The sequence below is a fragment of the Mustela lutreola genome, chromosome 17 (assembly GCF_030435805.1).
Source record: "Mustela lutreola isolate mMusLut2 chromosome 17, mMusLut2.pri, whole genome shotgun sequence".
Classification (NCBI taxonomy): Eukaryota; Metazoa; Chordata; class Mammalia; order Carnivora; family Mustelidae; genus Mustela; species Mustela lutreola.
Genome location: NC_081306.1, coordinates 3,733,200 through 3,759,010, shown reverse-complemented (window position 1 = coordinate 3,759,010; position 25,811 = coordinate 3,733,200).

Below are 25,811 nucleotides of genomic sequence, written 5' to 3'. Positions count from 1 at the left end.
GTACTTCCTTGTATGTGAAACCTGCTAACAGTGCCCCCGGGACGTGTTTGAACGTGTAACGAGTGCCCGGGCTCCTGGTGTCAGAGCGGTGATGGAAAGGATTCTCTCCCCAAGGCAGCATTCCCTCCAAGAACTCCCCCTAGATGACCCTGGGGAGCAGTTGGTGTTAACTCCAGGCTGCTGTGGTTGGGAAACCACTTTCCATAAAAACTCAGTCCTCTTTTTCCTCATGGCCCCAACCCTGGGGTGAAAAATGGAGTCTCCTACAGGCTGCTTGTAATCTGCTTCTCTTCCCCTTCCACAGAATCTGCCTCCCCGGGGATCTAAGTCTGTCCTCTTGGGACACACCAGTTGGCAGGGGCGGTGTGTGTGGGGGGGGGCATGTAATTAAGCCATGATGACACAGTTTGAAAAGTACCAATTATAAGAAAAATCAAAATGCTAGAGTCCCTTAGAGGTGAGAGGAAGGAAATGTACCCAGGAGACCTAGAAATCTTAGCAAAAGAGGAAGCGTTCAAATTCAGTCTTGAAAGAACAGGAATGGGGCGCTTGGATGGCTTCTTAGTTGGTTAAGCATCTGCCTTTGGCTCAGGTCATGATCTCAGGGTCCTGGGATCAAGCCCCGTTGTCAGGCTCCTTGCTCAGCGGGGAGCCTGTTTCTCCCTCTGTCCTTCCCCCTGCTTATGCTCTCTCTCTCAAATAAATAAATAAAATCTTTCTTAAAAAGAAAAAGAAAGAATAAGAGTTTGCCAAAAGCAGATGAGAGTGGGTAACAACTTTAAAAAAAAAGAAAAGCTAACATTCATGTGTTTATGTGTATTACATGCATTGCCCGTACAGTGCTTGCGTGTGCTACCTCATTCAGTCCTCACAAATCACATGACGTGGATGTCAATAACAGGTAATGTCCCCATTTTGCAGATTAAGAAGACTGAGGCCCGAGGAGATATTTGCCTTGCATCACCCTGAAAGGATGTGGTAGACCCAAGACTCCACTTTGACTCTGGAGCCAGGCTACCTGAAAGAACCGAGGAGCGACACGGTGGCAGGCATAAAGGGATTGCGGTGAGTTCAAAACAAGTTCACATTCTTTCATATTCCATCCTATGTATGCTGGAGTCCAGTTTCCCTTTCCTTGCGTGTGGGCTGGACTTGGTGACTTGCCTCTAATAATACAATGAAGTGGAAGTGACAGTGTGTGGCTTTTGAGGATGAGCTTATAGGAAGCACAGTGGCTACAATTTTTACTTTCTCTGAGATCACTCACTCCAAAGAGAGCCAGCTGACATGTTGTAAGGACTCCCAAGAAACCCTATGGAAAGGTCCACGTGGTAAGGTTGGCTGAACCGTCTGGCCAACAGCCTCCTGCAAACAGCCACATGGGTGAGTTTGGAAGCAGATTCTCCATCCCATCAAACCCTTATGGACCTGGCCTCGGCTGACATCTTGACTACAACCTTCAGATAGACCCTAAATCAGAACCATTCAGCTAAGCCACTCTGAACTGAAGTCCCACAGACACAATGAAAACATTAATGTGTTTTATTTTAAGCCACTGAGTATTTGGGATAATTTGTTACACGGCACCAGACAACCAATAAAGATGAGAATGTTTTGCATCTCCACTGTGCCTAAGCAGCTGGTATTTTGGGGCTGAAGCTCAGAGTTTACAGAGAACCACCAAGGAAAGGTGAAGTGTTTAGGATAAATTATGAAACACTACAGCCATTCTGCAAAGCTCAGCTCGCGGGGCCCACTTACCAAAAGCAACTGTCTGCTTCTCCAATCCTGACCCCTCTCACACCTTGTCAGAAACTGTTTCCATTTCTGTAACTCCTTGTCAATGCCACTAGATAGCTTTTATTACATCACCTTTGTTTTCGCAGCCATTTCGGGACGTGCTTTTCTTCCCAAGTAGATGGCAAACCCCTGGGAGGCTGGGCCCACATTTTATTCATCTTTCTCCTTGCATACAGTCCTTTGGTCACGGCAGGAGCCCCACAAATGTTTGGGGGATGAATGCTGCCCACTCTGACACCACAGGGCGGATGGATTGACTTTTATTCAATTCCAGCCAACATGCTGCTCTCTTGTCTTTGGCTTGGATGATAATGTCCGTGAGCAGGAGAGATTGAGACCCAAGAGGCAAATTAGTTCAAAGTACCAGTTGGTGTGCTGGAAGCTTTCACCACAGTGGCGTGGAATGATTCACACCTACGTGGACTCAGGAAGGACGCATATCAGAACCTTTATGGCAGGCCTAGGGAGATGGGGCAATGAGCCAGAGATAGGCATGTTCTTGGTGGTAATCTAAGGCGGGCAGCCAAGGGTGGTGCCCATCAGTGTGAACCAGAGTTTCTAGGTAATATTTGATTTCTACCACATTTGACATTCACTATGGGCTCAGCTCCTGCACACTGAATATGTTTGATACATATTTGATGAATGAAAGATTGTTCACGTAAAAGAAAATATTCACCACACCCAAGCTCTCCAGGCTATTCTTACAGATAAAGAATTGGGTCTTGTTTAAGCGGAGCTTTATGGTTAAAGAAGGACTCCATCCTGCCACAGGAGGTCAAGGGCAGGCACATCCTGGGTACATCTTAGCACAACCAGACACTGGGGAGGGGTTCAGGTAAACAAAATACAAGTAGGGGAAGCACCCCAATCCTATCAGTTGATGTAGGAGACAACTGCTGTCATTATTATTGTTAGCTATCTATTAGTCTCTTCTCTTAGGAATAGCCCCTTGAGTTCCACTGGAGAACCACCTTTTTGTTCATTTTTACTCTACATAATTTGCATGGAGTCCATTCTCTCTCTACCCAAATCCTGGGAAGGACATGCATCCTGGACCTGGCCAATAGAAACTGTATTCTCCGGGTAACAGTGATTAGTTCAGGAATAGGCACGTGACTCAGTCTGAGCCAATGGGAATCAGAAGGACTTTCGTGGGAATTGCTGGGAGAGAATGTTACCTGTTCTCTGGTGCCCCAGAGTCTGGCGGAAGGTGGCTTCAGAGGTACTGGTATCAAGTGGTAGAACTTGAGAATGGAGCCAAGAGGGGAAGTCAGAGATTGGAAAGAGTATGAAACAGAGTTCTAATGACATCACTGCAGACCCTTCGGGAGCCATCTCCCAATCGGTCTCTGGTCTTTTAAGCTGGATAGGCCAAATTCTCTTTTTATCTTAAACCAGCCCGAGGTTAGCCTCTGTCTCTTCCAACTTTAAGACTCTGACCCAAAGGACTGGGCCTTTGGATATTATACCAGTAGCCAAGGGCCCTCCCCTGCCGGCGCACACAGAGTATCAGGCTCAAGGCAAACCAAGTTTCCACTGATTATTAACCTTAACTTTTGTAACTTAGTAAGAAAGTTTGTTTTCCCTTATGTATTCACCAATAAGTCCAATATATTTTTTCCAAACAGTTAAGTAATTATCTCCAAATTATTATTCCTCACAAATGTGAAATGCTACTTTTATCATATTCTAAATTTCCATATAATTTTCTTTGGGGTATTTCTAGACTCTCTGGTCTGTCCCATTGATCATGTATTCCTATGTCTTCAACTTATTGTTTCACAATTTAGCTTTATAATGCCATAAATATCTGTTGAGTATTCGTTACTCTCTGCCTCCCTCCAAAGTAAACCTCTATTCTTGGTTTCTGGCATGATATTCTTAAAGATGAGAATTAGAAATTTCAGGGCACCTGGGTGGCTCGGTGGGTTAAAGCCTCTGCCTTCAGCTCAGGTCATGATCCCAGGGTCCTGGGATCGAGCCCCATATCAGGCTCTCCACTCAGCGGGGAACTTGCTTCTTCCTCTCTCTCTCTCTGCCTGTCTCTCTTCTTACTTGTGATCTCTTGTCTGTCAAATAAATAAATAAAATCTTAAAAAGAAAGAAAGAAAGAAAAATTTAGCATCAGGGTCTAAAAGAAGTCCATTTGGGATTGTGAAAATTAATAAAAGGAAACCTCATTTAGAATGGAACTGGGAAGAGGGCTTGGGGAGTTTCATACCCAGCACCGGTCAGTTAGAGACCCCACAAGAAGAGAGGTGCTCTAGACCCTCAGGTAGACACCCAGCAGGTGGAAGGAAGGTATCTCCCTCTGCAGGCAAGAGCACAGCCAATGAGAGAGAGTCGCAGATCGGCCAATGAGAAGCCACGACACTTTGAACTCCCAGTTTCCTGGGAGATTACAACAGCCCCTCCTGCTTTCCCCTACAAAAGAGCGTTCCTGTGGTGTGTTTCCAGACTTGTCTGTGGTTTTGTGGCAGTTTGTTGGTTCCGGGTTGTGATTCTCAGCTATTCCCAAATAAACCCATTTTTTGGCTGGTGAAATAACAGGAGGTTTTATTTTTAAGGTGAATGGGATTAAGATCGGAGGTAATTGGAAGTAATTGGGTCTTTCCATTCAGGAGTTAGATGTGTATTTTTCATTTGCCTAAATCTCCGCAGACCTCTCATTAAAATTGTATAAACTCATCTCACTCAAAACAAAACAAAACTAAAAGCCCCCCCCCCAAAAACAACTATTCTGAAGTTTAGGTGCACATGGCATCCCCGGCCCTTATGCATCTTCTAGATGGAAGTACGTACCTTTTGACCACCTTCCGTTTACTGAACTCTTGGCTCACATTTTCCCGTTCTGTCCCAGCCCTTGCCATCATGTGGGCTGGCTTGGGTGACCATGTGAAGAAGGTCAGGTCAGTGACTTCTCTGAAAACCTTGTCCTCCGTCTCAGCCGCCCACCCCCCCCCGCAGGAAGCACCCTCTGCCTCATAATCACTCCCAGGCGCTTCCCTTCTAAAGGGCCACGGCAAGCACAAGCCTCCGTCCTTCCAGCGGACTTCCTCCAGTCCTTCCATTACGACGGCTCTTTGACTTCTTAAGGCTTCTCGAGGTCAGTGTCGCCTGGATCCCTCAGGGCCCATTCAGGAGAAAGCAAGCACACGAGTTATTGGAACAGAGAGAAGTTACTCGTAACTAGTGCTAAACTGTAGGGAAGAACTGCAGAGGGGAAACTCGCTCTGACTGTCAGGCCGAGCCGCAGGGAGACGCCGGCAGCACCCGCAGGTCGGGAACAAAGGCCCAGAGCTGCGCGCTACAGCATAGAGGTGGAGGGGGCGACCCGTGCTGCTCGTTCCCAGACCTCAGAGGAGGGCAGCAGCCGGGGCTGGTGTGTCTGCGAGCGCTGGCAAAGCTGCGGACCCGATGCAGCTACTGCTTCAGGAGGTCGCAGCCCTCGGGAAGACAGGACAACCTCACACCAGCATGCACGGTTCCTTCTCTCTCTCCGTCTCTATTTGTACCTTCCTCTTCCTCGCCTCCCCCCTTTTTCCTTCCTCCTTCTCTCTCTCTCTCTCTCTCTATTTTTATCCCCCTCCCTCCTTCTTCTTGCTCTTGTCTCTCCGGCTCACCCTCCCCCTACCCCCTTTAACCCCTACACCGCTCAGCAGACTGGAACGGGAAGCCAGCTGGCCGTGCAGAAATGTCATTTGCAGAGTGCCCGTCGCCGCTTCGGGTGACTTCCAAGCCGAATCAAGAGCTCGACAAGGAAAACAACCCTTTTGCTTTCCTGCCATCTAGCCTCTCCTCCTGAACTTACTTCCTTGTGTGTCCAGCCTGGGATGACTTACCCAGCACTTCAGTTACTCGCCGGCTGACCTCCCAAATTCATTTGCTTCCAACAAGCGGGTCGGCATCCCTGAAGACCAGCCCAGTTCTGCCAGGACACCGCAAGGACGTTTCTCCCAGCAGCTTGCTTCTCCGCTGGGCAAAGAGCTCGTCAATTCTTCCCCACTCTCCCCGGCCTTCAATCCCTTTCCACTTCCCCTCATTTCCGCTTCAAAGACGGGAGCTTCCTCTCAGCTCAAAGACTAACCTCTGCACCAGCCTTGCCTCCTGCTCTCTCCTCTTTGCACAAGCGAGATGGTGTTCCTTGTGTGACGGCAGCTCCCGCCCCTGTGCTCTGGATGGCATTCCCTTCTTCGTTCTGGAAACTTGATGATTCGCGTGTCCCCAGCTCCACTCTGTACCTCTGCTCACTCTCTCTCGCCACCAGATCCTTCCCTTTGGCTTTTGCTAAATTTAAATTTCGATTCACTGGTTTTTGAAAAAATTACATTTGGCAAAATGGCACAGCTCACTGAGAAATCAGGTTGGCAGTTTATTATAAAATTAAACATACAATTATCGTATGATTCAGCTTATCCCATTCCAGGGTATTGTCCCAAGACAAAGGAAAGCTTGTATACACACAAAAACCGGCGCATAAATGCTTTCCGCAGCTCTCTTCATAATTGTGAAGACAGGAAATGACACAACAGCCCTTTAGATTCTGTGGCAGAGCCATATGATGGGCTACCGCTCAGCAATTAGGAGGGATTGAACTGTTGATACACTCAACATGGATAAATCTGGAATGCATTTTGCTGAGTGCAGGAAGGCAGACTTGGAACGGGACACACAATGTGGTCCCATGTATATGACATTCTGGAAAAGGTGAAATTTTGAGGACAGAAAACAGATCAGTGATGGCCATCAAGAATCCTTTGGAACGAACAGACACAATCTCAGAGAAAGCTCTTTGGGACCCCACCCTCCACTCCACGCCATTGCCAAGACCACCCCGACTGTCACAGGAACTTTTATTATAACAGTTACAAGCATTTTTTTATGACCTCTCCTTCCGTCATCCTTCCACAAATGTCACCCAATCCATTGGGCAGCTCTCCGCACTCATCTTTCTCAACCTTGCTCAGCAGCATCCCCAAAGATTGGGCTCACCAGTGTCTCCATTCAGTTTCAGGATGAGTCTTCCTGCCAAGATCCTGCTGTAGGGCCTCGGGCCACGGGCAAGGAGAGAGCTGTGAACGTTTCAGCAAAGGAGCTTTGAAACCAGGAGCTAGAAAAGGTGGAGCGATCCCAAGTTCACAGAAAAATCCAGTATCTCACCTGCTTTGTACTTTATAATGTTTCGTCATGAAGACTTTCCCCCATTTCTCCTGCACCGTTCACGAACGACACACAAATGAGTCACGAGTGCACAAAAGCTGACAAGGTCTTCTTATTTACTTGCTCTTTGCCCCTCTAAATACATTCCCCAGAAGGATGGACTTCTTTTATTGAACCTTGAAGGAGATGTCTTTTTCTCCCCTGGAATGGATTCAGATTCTGGATTTATTGCATGTCCTGTGGATCTTCTTTGATTGATTGGGGCTGAACAGCTGAGCGGCAACATTACTAATTATCCTCAGGATGTAATGCAGTTGAAGACTCATTAAGGACTCTCTAAATTTGGAAAGCATCCACTGCCAAACAAAGGGACTCTCTTCCCTCCTCAGCCAGGAGGAGAATGCACAATCAGGACCCCCAGGCCCCCTTTGACTTGACTTGGGCTTCATTTACGTTCTAGCACCTCCAGGAAAGGAGGGCATACCCCTAACATTGCCCAGTGACAAAGACGAAGAGGATTTCTGTTGACATGCCAACAGTTCATTTTCATCTGTTCTTCCCTAAGGACTTGGTAAGGTTTCTTTCCTGTGGGGCACGGGGCTGCCGTGGGGCGAGGGGGATAGGATTGCCTTAATCATAAAGCAGAGCCAGTAGGATTTGAGGGGCCAAACTATTTAAACTCTGATGTTTAAAATGATACTGTTGAATATATAGTAAGAAGGGTTAAATTGTCATGATCCCTGTTCTCAAAAGGCTCATGTTATGAGGGCAACAAAACACTCAGAGAGGGCACCTGGGTGGCTCAGTGGGTTAAGCCTCTGCCTTCAGCTCAGGTCATGATTTCAGGGTCCTGGGATTGAGCCCCACATAGGGCTCTCTACTCAGCAGGGAGCCTGCTTCCCCCTCTCTCTCTGCCTGCTTCTCTGCCTACTTGTGATCTCTGTCTGTCAAATAAATAAAGAAAAATCTTTAAAGAAAATTAAATAAAAAAATAAATAAACACTCAGAGGAAACCATGAAAATTCAGTGTCACAAGTGTTACTTTAATAGGGGTAATGAATGTGATGTGACAGTAGGGAGGGAACAGCTAGGCTGGACAGGAGAGACGGGGTTAGGAAGAAAATTCAGGGCTTTCCCAGGCGAAGCATGAGGGTGCATTCTGGGCTGGTAAGACCACATGGAAAAGGCAAGAGGACATGGTGGGGGGTAACCAGAATAGCCGGGAGAAAATGATAGATTCAGGGTGTTCATTGGAGAAGTGTGGAAGAAAATGAGATTGGAAAAATATCCTAAATGCTGGAATCCTATGCCTAGGTGAACGGACTTAATCTTGTAAAACAAAACAAAACAAAAAAACATGGATTCAAGTGTAGATTTCTAAGCAGGAACAAAATAAAACTGACTTTTTAAAAAGATGCATTCATTGATAACAAGGACAGAGGTTGGTGAACTATGGCTTGTGGGCCAAATCCAGTTCCTCATCGTTTTATTTCATGTCTCATGAGCTAAGAATTTTGTTGTTGTTGTTGCATTTTTAGGGGGTCAAACATGAACCAAAAGAATATTTCACGGCATATGAAAATTAGATGAAATTTAAATTTCAGTGTCTATAAATAAAATGTTAGTGGAAGCCAACCACACCCATTTGTTTATGCCTCATGCTAAACAACAGAGATCGTATAAAATATTTACTATCTACCCTTTACAGAAAAAGTTTTCTGAGCCCTGGTTAAAGCATATAAAGCAGAGCAGAAGGTGGCCTGGCTGGCTCTGTCCATGGAACGTGCAACTCTTGATCTCAGAGTTGTAAGTTTGAGCCACATATTGGGCTTAGAGATTACTTAAAATAAGTAAGTAAAATATTTAATTTTTAATTAATTAATCAGTGCAGAGAGAAAACAGGGCAGGGAAGCCAGTGTGAAGGTCTGAGGAAAAAGATACTTCACCAGTGTTTCTCAAACCCTAATAATATACAGGTCCCCTCACAAAACTCCAGGAGCTCTAGCATGGCTTAAATTATTTCTATTGAAATGTAAATTAAATATTTACAAACAGACATCTTGGTAAAAATCCTTGTTCTTATACAACTCTAAAACCAAAGAAATATACAAATTAAATACAGAGAAAACAAGACCAGTCAATTTCACATTTAGCATCCTTAATTTAATGTGAGAGATGTCTTCCTGCTGCTACAAGATTGCTGCTTCGAGGTCCAAGGCTGGTCCTGGGATGCCTCAGAGCATAAGTGCAGGTGTCTACTGCCATGTCTGGGTGATGACTTAATTCTCTCACAACCTCCCCTGGGCAACAGATCTTCAGGAAACTTCATTCATGGAGAAGGAGAATTGGCACCATTTTCTGTAAAGGATCAGATAATAAATATTTTAAGCTTTGCGGGCCCCAGTTGCAACTACTCAACTCTGCCGTGATAGCTGGAAAGTGCTCACAGATGATATATAAATAAGAGGGCATGGCTTTGTTCCAATAAAGCTTTATTGACAAAACAAACAGTCGGCCAGAATTTGCTAACCCTTTGTTCCAGATCGTGGACATCCACCAGAAAAGTGGAAAGCTGGCAGGATTTCCGTTCAGCTGATGGGCCAGGAGGCCACTGTGAGATGAGGAGGAGTCACTGCTACAACCAACACTAAAATTTACTCACAAAACTGTATTTATGCAAACAAGAAATAGGGTGGCTTGTTTCTAGGAACCATAGTTTTCCTACCCTGGATATCGAATAGTGCCAGATAACAATGACCTCTTTGCTTAATGTTGGTACCCGAACCAACTCACAGCAAGGATCATATTGCTGCTTTTCTCAGCCCATGGCTTCTCAACCTTAAGCAGCTTAGAGATGCTGCAGGTCATAACCACTTGGTTCCTGCTGCGACATCCCGAAGGGGCTGGAAATGATGGACCTACATGTTGTCCACCAGAGACTAATGCATACTAAGAGTCTGAGCACCACTGCTGGTCCAGCTCTGAAACTCTAACATGCAGTCAGAGAAGCAAGCTTGGAAACATTTTCTTTAATTTGATGCCTCACTTTTTATCCACAGGGCAAGGCATTTGGGATCCGAGTTTCTATTTTCTTTATGAAGCCCGTCTATATATAAAATTACATCCTAACTTCCTCTTGCAGCCTGACACACCAGAGAATTAATTTCATTACTACTACTACTACTATTACTACTATTATCCTTTAATTTTAGGCAAAAAATTCATTTGAAAGAAAGAAGGAAATACTTGCAGGAAATACTACAATTTGAATAAGAAACAGCCACGCTTATTAGCATGTTGCTAAGAAAGGAAGCTGCCACACATTTCCCCTTACCAGATTACTCTTCTCTTCCCAAGACAGTAAATTCAGCAGGTGGGGGGGAGGAGAGAAAACCCAATTCTGTGTGTGTGGGTTGAAACTTCTCACGTTAGTGAGTAGACAGGTGGCTATTCACCAACCAGAAATGGAAGGTGAGCTCTCCTGTGGGGCTTTGGTTGTGTTTTGGGGGCTTCTTGGACACACCGTGTTCCTCTATGTGTAATCATATTTACGTGTGCTGCACTCTACACTAGGCACTGCTGACCTGGGATAGAGAGGGACCTTGCCTCCAAAGAGATGCCACCAGCAAGGGCGCCACCCGCTAGTGTTAGCTTTAATTAAGTGCTTACCGTATGCCGAGCACTATTACCACCTTAGCTTTACAGATAACGAAATTGAGACTCATACAGGTTACATCACTTGCCCAAGGACAGTCAGTATTAAGTTAGATCAGCTTTTGAACCTGTTTGCCCCGGTCTTTGAGCTTCCCTCCTGCCTCATACAGGAGCTAAACACCTACAGACAATTGCATGATAATCCAATATGCTACAGCACGGGAGGACTAAGGCAGAGAATCTGGACGCATCGGCTCGTGAAGGTCTGCGAGAGAACAAAATGACTAGGACCCATGACTTACAGGTGGGACACAAGTGCAACCCAGCTTCCACACCCAGTGGAGTACTTTGCTAAAAAAAAAACCATTTTAGATGACTTTAGGCTATTTTGGAGGGAAAAATAAAACCTCAATCAATCAGGCTTTCCTCCTAGAGATCTCCATGGATGACTCTCATACCTCCCTCAAATCTTTTTCCAAACATCACCTACAGGCATGCCTGGGTGGCTCAGCTGGTTGGGCGTTTGCTCTTGGCTCAGGTCATGATCCTAGGGTCCTTGGGATCAAGACCTGCATTGGGCTCCCTGCTCAGTGGGGAGCCTGCTTCTCCCTCTCCCGTTCCTTGTGCTCCCTCACTCTTTGTCCAATAAATAAATAAAATCTTTTTAAAAATTTTTTTTTAAAAATTCAAACATCACCTTCATAGTGCAATCTACCCAACCACCTTCTTTAGATGGCAATCTGCCCCTCCTCTGGTCTCGGTTACCCCATTCTCCTTTTTCTTCTGTTACAATACCATGTAATTTACTGATTCTTGAGGTTTATTGCCTATTACTATTGTTTATTACTCGAATCCTCCCCTTAGAATCAATAAAATCAGTAAGAGGATGGATTTGTGTCTGTTTAGCTTGCCAACACATCCCAAGGTACTGGAAGAGTGCCTCGTAAACAGTGAGTGCTCAATAAATGCTTATTAAATGAACGAATGACTGTATGAACACATGACAAACAAAATGACAGATGTAAGACAGGCTGACTAATCTTGGTGGCCCATCCTGGCCTTGGCATTCTGCTCCCAAGTCCAAGGAAAGCATCCTTCCATTTGGGATGCGAGCAAGTTCTCCCCCGTCTAGACACCTGCCTGAGGTCTCCCTGGGATTGTGCCTCTGAACTGGATCAAACCTACACATTCAATAAAACTCTTATCCTCAGTCTCCTGCGCTCATCTTCATTCTGGTCCTCTGCTCTCCTGACATGGGCCGTTAAAGGAGAGAATTTAGTGCATACAGCGAATATTCCCCCACGTCTCCATGGCAGGCAGAACAAACTCTGTGATTTCAGCTGGAAATATTTTTTTTTAAAATTCATGGGAGTGTCTTTGAGTTTGAATTAACATAATTATAAAATTTACAGGCATCCAGTGTGCTTTTTATAAGGCTTCTATAACAGATGTGTCAAACGTCTAGTTTTGAAAGGACTTCATAATTCAGTTGCGATTTCTTCTGGGTTAAAAATTGGAGTCTGGGCACTGGAGGTGGGGAGCAATCCATTTCTCGACTTGCCATCCGAATGCAGGATGAGTAGAATCTGTAATAAAACCTTCCTGGTTTTCTTTTGCTCATTACGTTGAGTCATACCCCCTTATTAGGGTGAGGAATACTCCCTTTCTTTAAGGGTTAAAACTGACCTCCAAATTCTTTTCTGAGCACCCTGAGGTCTCTTCCTGGCCCAGGGTCTGTCTCAGTCCCTGGGATGGAGGAGATGGAGGGTCCCCAAATGGATTCCTGCTTATATCCTGGTGACCAAATACAAAGCTCTGATTTGGTCATCAAAATTTGCCAATTTATTTCTAATATTTCTTGGATTCGTTCGGTTTTCTCCATCTTCACTATGCCTGTGCTGATTACAGCTACCATATCATCTTCTGCTAAGCTATGAAGTCTTGAATAAGGCCTATCAGAAGGGTGACCAGTTCACCTGGGTTGGCCTGGGACTATCCCAGTTTTCAAAAGGAAAGTCCCACCTCCCAGGACTCCCACCCTCCCGCCCCAACTCCTCTGGGGCTGTCCATCATTCTCCCTATGAGTCTTTGTAACTCTCTGCTTCCTTGGTTGGCTCCAGCCCCACCGACCTTCTTCCAGTTCCTTGAACTGGACCATGATCTTTCTATCCTCAAGCCCTTGGTTTTCTTCTTGAATTGCTCTTCCAAGTGCTGTGTGTCTGGCGAACTCTTTCTTCTTCACCAGACGTTGGCTTCAATGTCACATCTTCAAAATGCCGTTCACGATCCAGCCCCCAGCCACAAGGTAATGTTTGACCTTGCTACAACCTCTCATAATACTCTTTACTTTTCCTTCATGCCTCTCTCGATTTGTAGTTCTATTTTATCTGTGTAGTTTTATGTTTCAAAAAGCACTTCCCCGTTTGAAATTCAGCTCCTCAAATGCAGAAGGCAGATCAATTTATACATCCATTTTGTCCCCAAAACATAGCCCAGTCCCTGGCAAGTACTAAGACTTCAATAAAGATAACGCCAACAAATTTACTTTCCACGTTTATTCCTTTTTTCCTCCGGTCCCTCTTCCCCCCATCTCTGCTTCCTTCCCTTCCTGTCTTCTCTCCCCACTAGGTCTTTCCCTTTTAAAGAAACAACTCTTGGAATTATTTGATAATTCTGCTGTCTTTATGATATTTTTTTTTTCTTTTAAGAGAGAGAGAACCTTTATGAGTAGGTGGAAAGGGGCAGAGGGAGAGGGAGAGAAAGATTCCTGAGCAGGCTCCAAGCCCAGCGTGGAGCAAAGCCAGGCTTGATCTCACCACCCTGAGATCATAACCTGAGCTGAAATCAAGAGTAAGACACTTAACAAACTGAGCCACCCAGGTGCCCCTGTTCTTAGGATTTTTAAACCAATAATTGTTTGATTTTATCAATAATACTTCCTTCATTTAATTTTTTTTAAAGTTTACTTATTTATTTTTAGTAATCTCTACACCCAACACTGGAGCTCAAACCCACGCCCACAAAATCAAGAGTTTGCTGCCCCTTCTGACTGAGCCAGCCAGGCACCCCTTGTTTATCTAATTTTTCTTTGGTAAATTCTTTATTTTATTTTTTGAGCCCTGAGACACATTTGCCACCACTCTGCCTCCTACCTGATTAGCTAGACTGAGTCTGCACATTTTCTGAAAAGACTGAGCTAGTTTCATTGATTCTTCTTCTACCCACTTAAGCCCCCATGTTGCATCACCACTTCCTCATATCAGGGAGATCATATGATAGTTGTCTTTCTCTGCTTGACTTATTTCGCTAAGCATGATACACTCTAGTTCCATCCATGTTGTCGCAAATGGCAAGATTTCATTTCTTTTGATGGCTGCATAGTATTCCATTGTGTATATATACCACATCTTCTTGATCCATTCATCTGTTGATGGACATCTAGGTTCTTTCCATAGTTTGGCTATTGTGGACATTGCTGCTATAAACATTCGGGTGCACGTGCCCCTTTGGATCACGACGTTTGTATCTTTAGGGTAAATACCCAATAGTGCAATTGCTGGGTCATAGGGCAGTTCTATTTTCAACATTTTGAGGAACCTCCATGCTGTTTTCCAGAGTGGCTGCACCAGCTTGCATTCCCACCAACAGTGGAGGAGGGTTCCCCTTTCTCCACATCCTCACCAGCATTCTCACAAAACAAACTGAGGGTTGCTGGGGGGAGGGGGCTTGGGAGAAGGGGGTGGGATTATGGACATTGGGGAGGGCATGTGCTTTGGTGATTGCTGTGAAGTGTGTAAACCTGGTGATTCACAGACCTGTACCCCTGGGGATAAAAATATATGTTTATAAAAAATAAAAAATTTAAAAAAAAAAAGCCCAGTTACCATTGTAAAAAAAAAAAAAAAAAAAAAAAAAAAACCGAGCTAGTTAAATATTGTCACTCTTTCTACACATGTTCTGCCCTTCATTTCCTAATCTAACAAATATTTTATGACTACCTCCCCGCCTACCTACTGAACCACTATTCTTTAAGACCTGGCTCAGCGGATTCTGGTCTGTAATGCTCTCCTGTGTCCAGCCCCAGATGAGTTCATCATTTCTTTGTGTTTCAAGTGTACCTTGAGTAGACATCCATTACTGTCCTTTGCCTGCAGTGTATTTTATATGCCACCTTTCCCACTAAACCCTGAGCTCTGTGAAACAGCATCTCCTATCTGTATTTATTTAGGGGGAGGTTTAGATTCTGAAGGAAAGGTGCATGTGTAATTAGCATGGCCCTCTCTGCCTCCCCCCTCCTTCATAAATAAAGAGAACATCTGAAAAAGTCAGTAGAGCAAGTCAATAGGAAAATGGGCAAAGAGATGCACAAGACAAGAAAATACTGGATCATGAACACTTTACAAATGCCTCCTAGGGCATGCTCTTGGTCTGTGAGGGTAGAGGGTCTTCTGTTCTCAATGGGGTAATATGTTCCATCCGCTCCCAAGTATTTTCATCTTTTTTAGAGAATGCAGAGGGAAATTTCTTTATTTGAGACAAGAAGAAAACAGAAAGACAAAGGCAAATATAAATATAAATGTGGTATAAATAAAGAGAAATTTTGAGAACTCTCACCCTGAATGGACTTACACAAAATATGATTTTTCAGGGTTTGGCGGTGGGGATGGAATATGGATCCTGATCCAAGTAAAATAGGTTTGAGGTCCTTTCAGAATACGTTATGTGGTCAGCCAGGGAAGGATCAAGGATGTTAGAGTAGTCAAAGGACCGCTAGAAAAAGGTCAAAGGACCGTTCTAGATAAAGAACAAATAGCTCCTGCAATTTTACCGAGCAGGATGTGACATTCTAGATGCTGAAGCGGGTAATAGGTGGTGCGGCTAAGAATGGGAAGGCAGGGGTTACGCAAGTTCATGGAGGGAAGGTGTCAGGGATGCTCGTGCGGAGCCTGTTTCACAGGCCAGTGAAACGGCTGACCTGGACTGAACAAGCCAGACTAGGGGGGCATGAGTATGGAGTGCCCTGGGCTCTACAGACAACGGCTTCCAGGGGAAAATAGAGATGGCGAGGTGAGGAAGCTCCTGTGACCAGTGGGGAGGATCTCAGGGCTCACACGAGGCTTACGATTAGTCAGCATTAAGATGCCATCTTCTCACTGGTCAGCACCATGCTTTCATTCCATCTCATGGAAATGAAATAAAAGTTGTGAGATGTTCAAAGAATTAACCTGGTTAAAGTGTCTAGCAATGCCTTCACTGTCTATCAAAGCCAGTGCCAAGTACTTTTCAGGTGTTATAACCTACACTGGTCCGGCCGTCTGGCTGTAGGTAGGGCAGCCGTCAGCCCCAGAGCTGCTCTGGTTCCTTTGGTGATAGAGGACATTTCAGAGCGATCATCCCAGCTTGCATCTGAGCCTTTGTTCTGAAGCAACAATGAGTGAGGGCCTCCTCCTCTCGCACTGGTGCTATCCAAACAAAAGCTTCTTCGATCTGATGTAGAGCACTGAGGGATAAGAGTCCCTATACATTTTATAGCGAAAAACTGCAAACAAGGATGATTTTTAAACACATGGGGCTTTAAGCTGCAGATTTGCAGACCCATTTTCCCCTTCCTTGTTGCATATCTCACTCCTTTCTGGGAGGAAACACACAGATCTTGGTTTGCTTTCTTTAAGGCAAGAGAAAAGAGTCAAAACAGTTAATCTCACAAGCTTCATGTGATAAGAAAAAAGTCAGCACATGCTGCTGTAAGAGTTGATATCGGTAGGAGAGCCGAAGTGGAGGATTTTCCCCGTGGGTTTCCATAATGATGCTCTTGGAGAAGGAGGGACTCAAGGTAATACGAAGATCCAAGGCGTGGCCGGCTCATGAATAACTCAAGTGAAATGGAAATGTTGGTTACATCCCCCAAGAAGGTAGAGGAATCACAGCCAGATTATGGGATTGTGGTGGCCCACAACTGAGGGTTATGATGCCAAGAGAAGTGATAAGAAGGATGAAGACTTAGGAGCCAAGGCTGAGGTTTGACACTTCAGCCACTAAGATGAAGACCGTGCTGTAAATAGAGAAAACAGACGCAGAAGGAAGAGCCAACCTACACTGTGAGGACGGGATGGGCGGAGTGAACCTGCCTGAGAGGAGAAAGAGGTAGCTTCTTCAACTACAGGTCGAAAAAAACCATCCAAGCCTATGTTCTTGGAAAATGGGTCTCCACGGCAGCCATCGTGCTGGATGGACTACAGTTGACATGGGTGGACCCCAGTAATCACTTGACAACTGCTAGAGCTTTAGTCTTGGGTACCCTCAAATCTGCACTTGCTGTTTCTTTCCTCCACCTCTGCCTTTCCATTAAGAGCATCCACAGCTGGAGAGGTTTCCAGTCCCCTCAGGTGAGTTACTGAACTGAACGCATGCCAAGTAGACATTGCGCGGGCCCCTCACCTCACCCACTCACCGTCTCCTGACTTTGGCAGTCCAGCTTCACAGGATGTGTGAGTTGAGCTCCTGCCCCAACAAGACATCACAACTGTTACATCTCTGAGTCACTTTCAAATAGTCTAAATTCAGCTACTGAATATGTAAGTGACAAGGGACTGGCGTTTAAAAATATTTGCATATGAACTAATTTCTAAACTATCTTGTGGGTCTCCTGCCATCATCAGTGTCTCTGCGGGCTCTTCAAACATGAATTCATCATGTTTTATTAGTTCGTGCTGTTCCTGTGGCTCCCAAGGGGTTACCCCTTGGGAGAAGATCTTTAATCACAGTTTTGAACTTTGAACTCTTTGGTAAATAACCTCCCCCACCAAACCCCATCCTTAACCAATTTTGTTTCACTTCAGGGAAAAGAACAGATCTGGGATTGACTTGTTGGTTCCTAGAGATTAATGCAGAGTAGCATTCATATTGAATTTTAGATTAAATCATTTTACTAAAGCCTTTAAAAAAAAGAACTCTTTTTATCAGGTCAGACAAACAGCTTCGCCTCAGGAACCCCAGCCGAGCCTCCAGGACAAACTGCTTGTGTGTCGTGTCTTTCTTCTTCCACTTCCACTTCCTGGAGGAGAAGGTCCTCAGGGACCTCAGATGTGGGGGCAGTGGGGGGGCTCGGCTCTTGTGTGGCCAACTGGAGAGGCACTATGCACATCTGAGTCAGACCATGTGAATTTCCAGCACAGTGAGAAGTGCAGGATCAGAGAGAAAGGTATTCTCCGTTATTTAAATACATGCATAAACCTCTTCAATAAGGCTTTCTTAGTGTGTTCAAGTTTCCTAGAAGCGGAGCTTGAGATGGTGATTCTGGTGAAACTCTCTGGAGAGAAGGTGTGAGAGAAGCAGGAGAAACTAGAAGAAAATTCAGTGGGGGTTTGGTCTCCTCTGGAAGACTAGCTTCAGCCTGCCGGGAAGCTGGGGTCCACCTGAGGCCAGGAACCCAGCCTTTTATAACCCCGGTCAGTCATTGTCCACTGACTGTCCTCTGTGGCTGGGAGTCACCTCCCAGGCAAGGCAGCTCCATTTTCAGCAAAAAATACTGTCAGCAACTGAGAAATGAGCATGCCACCAGTGGAGGGGACCTGGGCAGGGCACTCACAACATCCTCTACACTTGGGGAGGAGAAGGAAGATTAGAAAAAGCCAAGAAGACCTCTCTGAACAAGGAGCTTAAAAGTTGAGACTGCAAGGATACGTAAGAGTCAGGATAAGTAAGAGATGTGGAGAAGCAAGGAGAAAGTTGTCACAGGGAAAGGGAGTGGCCCATGCCCTGGGGTGGAGAAGAGAAAGTTGTTCTCCTTTTCTCTTTACTCAAGATGCCCCGGCCTCCTGGCTCTGGATTTGAGGGAGATGCTATAGTAGTCTTCCCATAAGGCAATAGCAGGACAGACCGCATTGCATACTTTCGGGCTCTGCGATGGATCCAACAGATGTGTGGAAGAGAATATTATGAGTGTGTACTGGGCTCTTCAGAATGCTAATATCAACTATAAATGCTCTAATGTCTGAATGAAAGTATATTTATCTGCTTTAGGGAAACGAGTAAAGGTTCCTGTACCGAATACTTTACAAATGCCTACCAAGGCCAAGCTCTTGGTCTGTGGGGGTGAAGTGTCTTCTGTTCTCAGTGGGGTAATGTGGTCCATTTCTCTCAAGAATGATATCCTATGTGTCATCCCCTGTTGACTCATGGCACCCAAAACTCTGTGGCGATGGGTCGATAGATGATAGGTGGATGAGTAGGCAGGTAGGTAGGTAGGTAGAAAGATAGGTGGACAGATGGATAGACAGACAATGATAGATGATAGATAGAGGACAAGGGAGTGAAAATATATTTTTTGGCAGATGAATTCTGACACATCAAGAGCAACACCTCCCTAGGAGATGAAATACCTTAACTTCCGGTGAAATTTAAGGCACTGGGAAGAATTAACCCTTGAGTGTCCTCATCCAGCATGATGTTCTTTGAAGAGCCATACTCAGCTCAGCTGCACCTGTGCAGGGAACGTGGCTGTAAGGGTGACTGGTGGGAGAGAAAGGCTCCCATTTGATTTGCAGATAAAAGGTTCTCGATAAACATTTATTGGATACTGAGTAAATATCCTACAGAGGCCTCACCTCTTACCAGCCACTATAAAGACAAGCTGAAAAAGAGAAGAAACAAGGAGAAATAGGACAACAAAAGGAAGATAATAGATTAGGGTCAGCTTAAAGCTATAAATTTTAAAGTGAGATAGAAGAATTTCAATTAGATGGTGAATTAAAGACAGACTGACACCAATATCCCTAAAAAGGTAAAAACATCATTTTGTTCTCTGTATTTCTAGGTCTGATTCTGGCTTTTCTTTGTTTATTCACTTGTGTTATTTTCTAGAGTCCACATATAAGTGACATCCTAGGGTATTTGTCTTTGTCTGACTTATTTCACTTAGCGTAATATATTCTAGAAGTACAGAGAGTAAACTGATGGTTGCCAGAGAGAAGGGGGTAGAAGGATGGACAGAGTGGGTGAAGGGGAGTGGGAGATGGAGGCTCCCCGCGATGGGATGGATAAGTAACGGGCTTGAAGGGTACAGCATAGGGACCGGAGTCAGTGGTGCTGTGATAGCATTGTGTGGTGACAGATGGTAGCTACACTTGGGGTGAGCACAGCATGCCACATAGAATTGTCAAATCACGATGCTGTACACCTGAAACTTTTGTAATAGTGTGCGTCAGCTGCTATCAAATTTAAAAGAATGTTAAAAAAAAAAATCACCACCAAAAAAACCCTGTATTTTATGAAGAACGAATTCATAGTAATGCTAGGAAGCCAGAAAGGCAGGCAGCTACGGAAGGACATTTTGAAGAAATCCTAGAAGACAGGAGGCAGATGGATCTGATTGATGAAGGAAGCAGATCATGGAAAGCTGTAACCTATACCACTGGAGGGAAGAGGGATCCTTCCCGTAGGAGTCTTTTAAAACCTCCAAGTCCACAAATATAGAGAATAAGGATGAGATATGGTTCAAGCACCACGGTAATTAATAAATTAATTATAGTCCAAGTTGCACTCACCGTCTTCTTTGCCTGCTGTACTCCAGCCTCAGTGACCTTCTTGATGTCCCGTGATATGTGAGGTATGTTCCCACCTCCGCGTCTTTGCACTTGCAGTTTCCTCTCTCTGGAACAATCGGTCTCTGGACCTTTGCATGGTTGGCTCTTCCCTGCTCTTCAGATCTTAACTCAAACCACCTACTCAAAGGTGCTCTGTCACATCACCCTGCTTCCTTTCCTTCATAGCGGGCATGATTCTTAGAAACTGTCTGACTCATTTATTTCTTTGTTTATCATCATTTGAAGCCAAAGGCTTATCTCCTCTGTTTATCATAGTATCTACAGTACCTGGAACATTAAGACATTGTGGTGCTTGTGTCAGTTAGCTTTTGCTGCATAACAAACCATCCCAGGGACGCCTGGGTGGCTCAGTCACTTAAGCAGCTGCCTTTGGATCAGGTCATGATCCCAGTGTCCGGGGATCAAGTCCCAAATCAGGCTCCTTGCTCCACGGGGAGCCTGCTTCTCCCTCTGCCTCTGCCTGCCACTCTGCCTGCCTGTGCTCTCTCTTGTCTCTCTGACAAATAAATAAATAAAATATTTTAAAAACAAACTCTTCCAAAACGTGGTGGCCTCAAACAGTAATTTTTTATTTAGCTCATGATGTGGATCAGCTAAGTCATTCTTATCTGTGAGAGCTCAGCTCATCTCTGCTGGGCACTTTTAAGCATCCACAGTCCACTGTGGGTGGGCTGCTGATTGGATAGCCTAGAATATCTTTTTCACACACTTAGCATTTTGTTGATCAGGACAACAGAGGTGAAGAGAGCACATACCTCTTGTTATCTGCTTGGCCTTCTTCACAGGGCTATTTTGATATCTCAGAATTCATATGCAAAAATAATGTATTTTGAACTCTCTAATCTTTTATCTACCTTCTTAAGAGAAGCAAGAGAGCAAGCCCCAATGGGCAAACGATTTTCATGTCTCTCTTCCAGGTCACTTTTCTATAATCCTGCTGAACAAAGGAACCCACAGGGCCAAGCCCAGATTCAAGGGGGGTAGAGAAATTGACCCCCACCTCCCTCGGGTAGGAGGAGCTCCAAAGTCACATTGCAAAGGGGCATGGATACAGCAATAGATAGAATGTGTCACCACTTTGCTGAAATGGCTTATCATATTATTCAATACTATTTTGTCATACTACTCAATACATGTACATTAAATATATTTGATTTAAAGAACTGGATCTGGGGAGGAAGCAAAACATCTGGAAGGGAAGCAAAGCAGAGTTTGAGGAAACTCTGGACCACAGAGCAGGTACATTAATGCAAAAAGAAAGGCAAGGCAGCTTTTCTTTCTTTCTTTCTTTCTTTCTTTCTTTCTTTCTTTCTTTCTTTCTTTCTTTTTTCAAAGATTTATTTATTTGAGAGAGGGCCAGAGAGAGAGAGTGCACACAACTGGAGAGGGAGAAGCAGGCTGCCTGCTAAGCAGGGAGCCCGATGTGGGGCTTGATCCCAGAACCCTGAGATCATGACCTGAGTGGAAGGCAGACGCTTAACTGACTGAGCCACCCAAGAACCCTCAAGGCAGCTTTTCTTAAAGAAGGAATACATCACGTACCCCACTACTAAAGTGAAAGCACCCCTTTTCTAACTTGCTATCCACAACCTGCTGACCTCTAATGTAAAACTCTCCAATGTAGTTGTCCAGTTAGCACACCTTCCCCACTAGTTCAGAATCACCCAGGGAGAAGCTTCTTGGCAAACAGATCTACACAAAACCAGAAGAAACTCTCCTTACCTAACAGCCTGGATCTTTCTTCATAAACACGAACTAACAACAAATACATGAAGAAAAGAAATTACATCCAGGATAAATAATAAGATGAGCAAATAGAATAATCGTGCTTTTAGGAAATAAAGATCACTGGGAGACAAAACAATCAAAAAATATTAATGAATGACTCCAGCAAGATTGAAAAGATGGTGCATACCATCTTTTAATAAGAACAAACCACTGCTCAAAAAAAAAAAAAAAAATCCCATCAGAGAACAGAAATGGGTACCTGGCAATTAAAAATATGTTTGGCACTAAAAACAATTCAGTGGACAGAATGAATAGGAGATGGTTATGGTTAAAAACCTGTCGGTGGTCTAGTGATAAAGTCAGTGGGATCTTGCAGGCCTGAGCCAAAGGCAAAATAATGGGATGTAGGAGAAAGATATGAAGCAGCATGGATGTTTGCCATTTCTTTTATTGGGGTTCCAGAGGCAGAGAATGGAGGTAATAAAAGGGAGGAAGATTTTGGTGATCTATTCGAAGATCATATCCCTGAGACAAAAGCTAAGGACCTCTCTTGGGCCTCTCCTATAAAAGCACTAACCCCCTTTCTGAGGGCTCTGTTCTCATGCCTTGATCACTTCCCAAAGGCCCCAAATCCAAATACCATCACACTGAAAGTTAGGATTTAACATACGTACCTCGAGGGGGCACAACATCCAGACCATAGCAATGGGACCAGAAAGAATGATGTGACGGATTTTGCTTTGGGCATCTGGGAATACTACAAAAAGGAGATGCTATTTCAGTTCCACTTGGAAGGATAAATGGGAATTTTCCATTGAGCGAGGAGAGGGAAGGCATTTCAGGCAGAAGGGACAGCGTATAAGCAGCAGAAGGAAGGTCTGAAATCACCAGGCAGGTTAGAGAAAGAGATTAATAGTCCAGCATGGTGAGAGTTTGAGATATATAGCAGGATGTGAATAAATATGAAGTCAAAAAGATAGGTTGGTGCCAAATTGTAAAGAGCTCCCATGCTATTCTGAGAGGGTTTTATACCTCACACTAGATACAGTTGGAAACCCTTGAAGGATTTTATGCAGCAGAGTGACATAATCACAACGTACTTAATTCTGAGTTATGATGATAGAAAACTGCCTTTTGATTAGTCATTCCCCCCACACACATGGATATAAAAACTCAACAGAAGATGAAGAATTTCAATAGCTCTAGAAACTGGGAGTACTATACAACATTCTCTAGAAAACATGAAGAACTGCCATGAGTTAAAGCCTTAAAGTCTACAGGTGTAATGGTGGAACCCTTAGTGGAAACCTCTTTCAAGAAATCCCTCAAGCTTGGACTTTCTTTTATCCAGAGTGCAGGAATTCAAAACTCCCCTCAGGATGGGAACTGTTGACCAGAGTGCTTAGAGACTTTTCACAAACTGATTCATCATCGGTTGTTCTCTGAAATCTGCAACTGGAATGGGAACAAGCTGTGGAGTGGCCAAGATGAAGATTGTAGATTTCTAGTCATGACCCCAGAAATAGCCTACATGGGAATACATTCTAAATTTTGTAGAAAAACAATGAAGTAGTGATATCAAAACTTCCTTTCTTAGAACATCAGATCTTAAAAAATAATTGGCTTTTTAAACTAGAAAGGTTTATGACACTTAGCTATTTTAAACTAGAAATTTGGCTAAAGTTTGTGCACTTCATATAGTTCTCCAACTTCAGAGCAGGAAGAAGGAATAGATCACACAGCAACCTGATGGATCCTCAGAGGAACTTAAGAAAATTACATATAATATATGTATATACACATACATGTACATGAGTATATGTGTACATGCCTGTGTATATATGTATCTGTATATGTACATATATGTATATACATACATGTACACAGGTGTGTGTATGTACATGTACGTATGTGTACATGCATATAGTATAAAAAATCAGAAAAGGCTATAAACATCTTTCTTTTTTTTTTTTTTAAGATTTTATTTATTTGACACAGAGAGAGAGATCACACATAGGCAGAGAGACAGGCAGAGAGAGAAGGGGAACCAGGCTTCCTGCCAAGCAGAGAGCCCAATGTGGGACTTGATCCCAGGACCCTGAGATCATGACCTGAGCTGAAGGCAGAGGTTCAACCCACAGAGCCACTCAGGTGCCCCGGGTCAGATACTTTTATCACATTGCTTTGTTAAGAGATATTAGCATATTAGTTATATACTGCCATGTAACAAATTACCCCCAAACTTAGTGGCTTCAAATAACAGCACTTATTATCTTACAGTTTCTGTCTCTTAGGAGTCTGAGTGTGGCTTCATTGGGTCCTTTGGCTAAGGGTCCCTCACAAAGCCATAATCAAGGTGTGGCAAGGATTGTGCCTCAAGGCTCAAGTGCAGGGCTTAACCCACTGAGCCACCCAGGTGCCCCTAAACATCTTATTTCTTAAGGAATAGGCAGACGTGGAATTAAGAACAACATACAGTTGACCTTTGAACAACACAGGTTTGACCTGAACAGGTCCACTTAAACACATAAATATATTGGAAAGTTTTTGGAGATTTGCAACAATTTGAAAATACTTGCAGACAAACCGTGTAGCCTAGAAATAGAAAAAAAAATAAAAATAAATAAAAATAAAAAGGAAATAAAGAAAAAGAAAGAGAAAGGGAAAAAAAGAAAGAAAAGAAAAAGTTATTTTAAGAATATAGTATATAGTACATATAGCATACAAAACGTGTGTTAGTCAACTGTTCATTATCAGTAAGACTTCCAGTCAACAGTAGGCTATTAGTAGTTACGTTTTTGGAGACTCAAATTATATGTGGATTTTTGACTGCATAAGAGATTGGTGTTCCTAACACCCATGTTGTTCAAGGATCCACTGTATAATCTCAGTGATGTATCTTAGACTTGTGTTTTAAAGATTTATAGCATGAAGATATACATATTTCTCAGAAAAGTCTTTGAAAGAGTACTAATACAGGAAAAAGAAACATGTCTTATAAAGCATTCGTTGTGTTTGTATTATCAATAAAATGCAGGAAATTATCTGCTCTATGAAAGAAGAAATGGAAAAGTATATGATAAATTGAGAGATTGAGATATAAAGAGAGAGTGTACCATGATGATGGACATAGAGATAAATAAGACATATTTTGAAAAGAATAAAATTTTTCTTGAGATTAAATGTAGCTTGGAAACAATAATGACCAGAATTTATACTGCTGGGAATTCAATCAATAATGTTGAAGACATTCTTAAGAAACTCTCTCAGAAAGAAGGGGATAAAGAAAAAGAAATTAAAAAATGAGTGAGAAGATTCCAGAGATGGAAGAGATGTCCTCTATAAGAATGACTGGGATGACAGAAGGAAAAGCAATATTTATGTCAGAAAAATTTCTCCAAAACTCAAGGAAGACCCCAGTCATCAAAAGGATATATCATATACTAGGTAAAATTAATTAGAAAAAAATGTCACCATAATACATATTGGGAAAGTTTTTGACTTTAAAGAATAAATAAAGTTTTCTAGGTATCCAGGAAGAAATAGGAAAATGGTCATATTGGCACTGGACTCCTCATCTTCAATTCTAGAAAACAAAGGAACAAGGTGTGTAGACAGAGATGAAGGGCAAAATTTTGTGAGATAAGCATTCTGTAGCCAGACAATCTCATTCAGGAGTGAAGACAAAGACAAAAACAAAACAAAAATGCTTTACACTAGTATTCCTTGCACAGAAAATACAGCATTCTGTTTAGCAACAGTACTACAAACAGGGTTAAACTATGACTCAGACTCAGAAAAAAAATTAGCAGCACATAACATAGACCAACAGTTAATATCAATACTGAAGAAGGAGTTCCA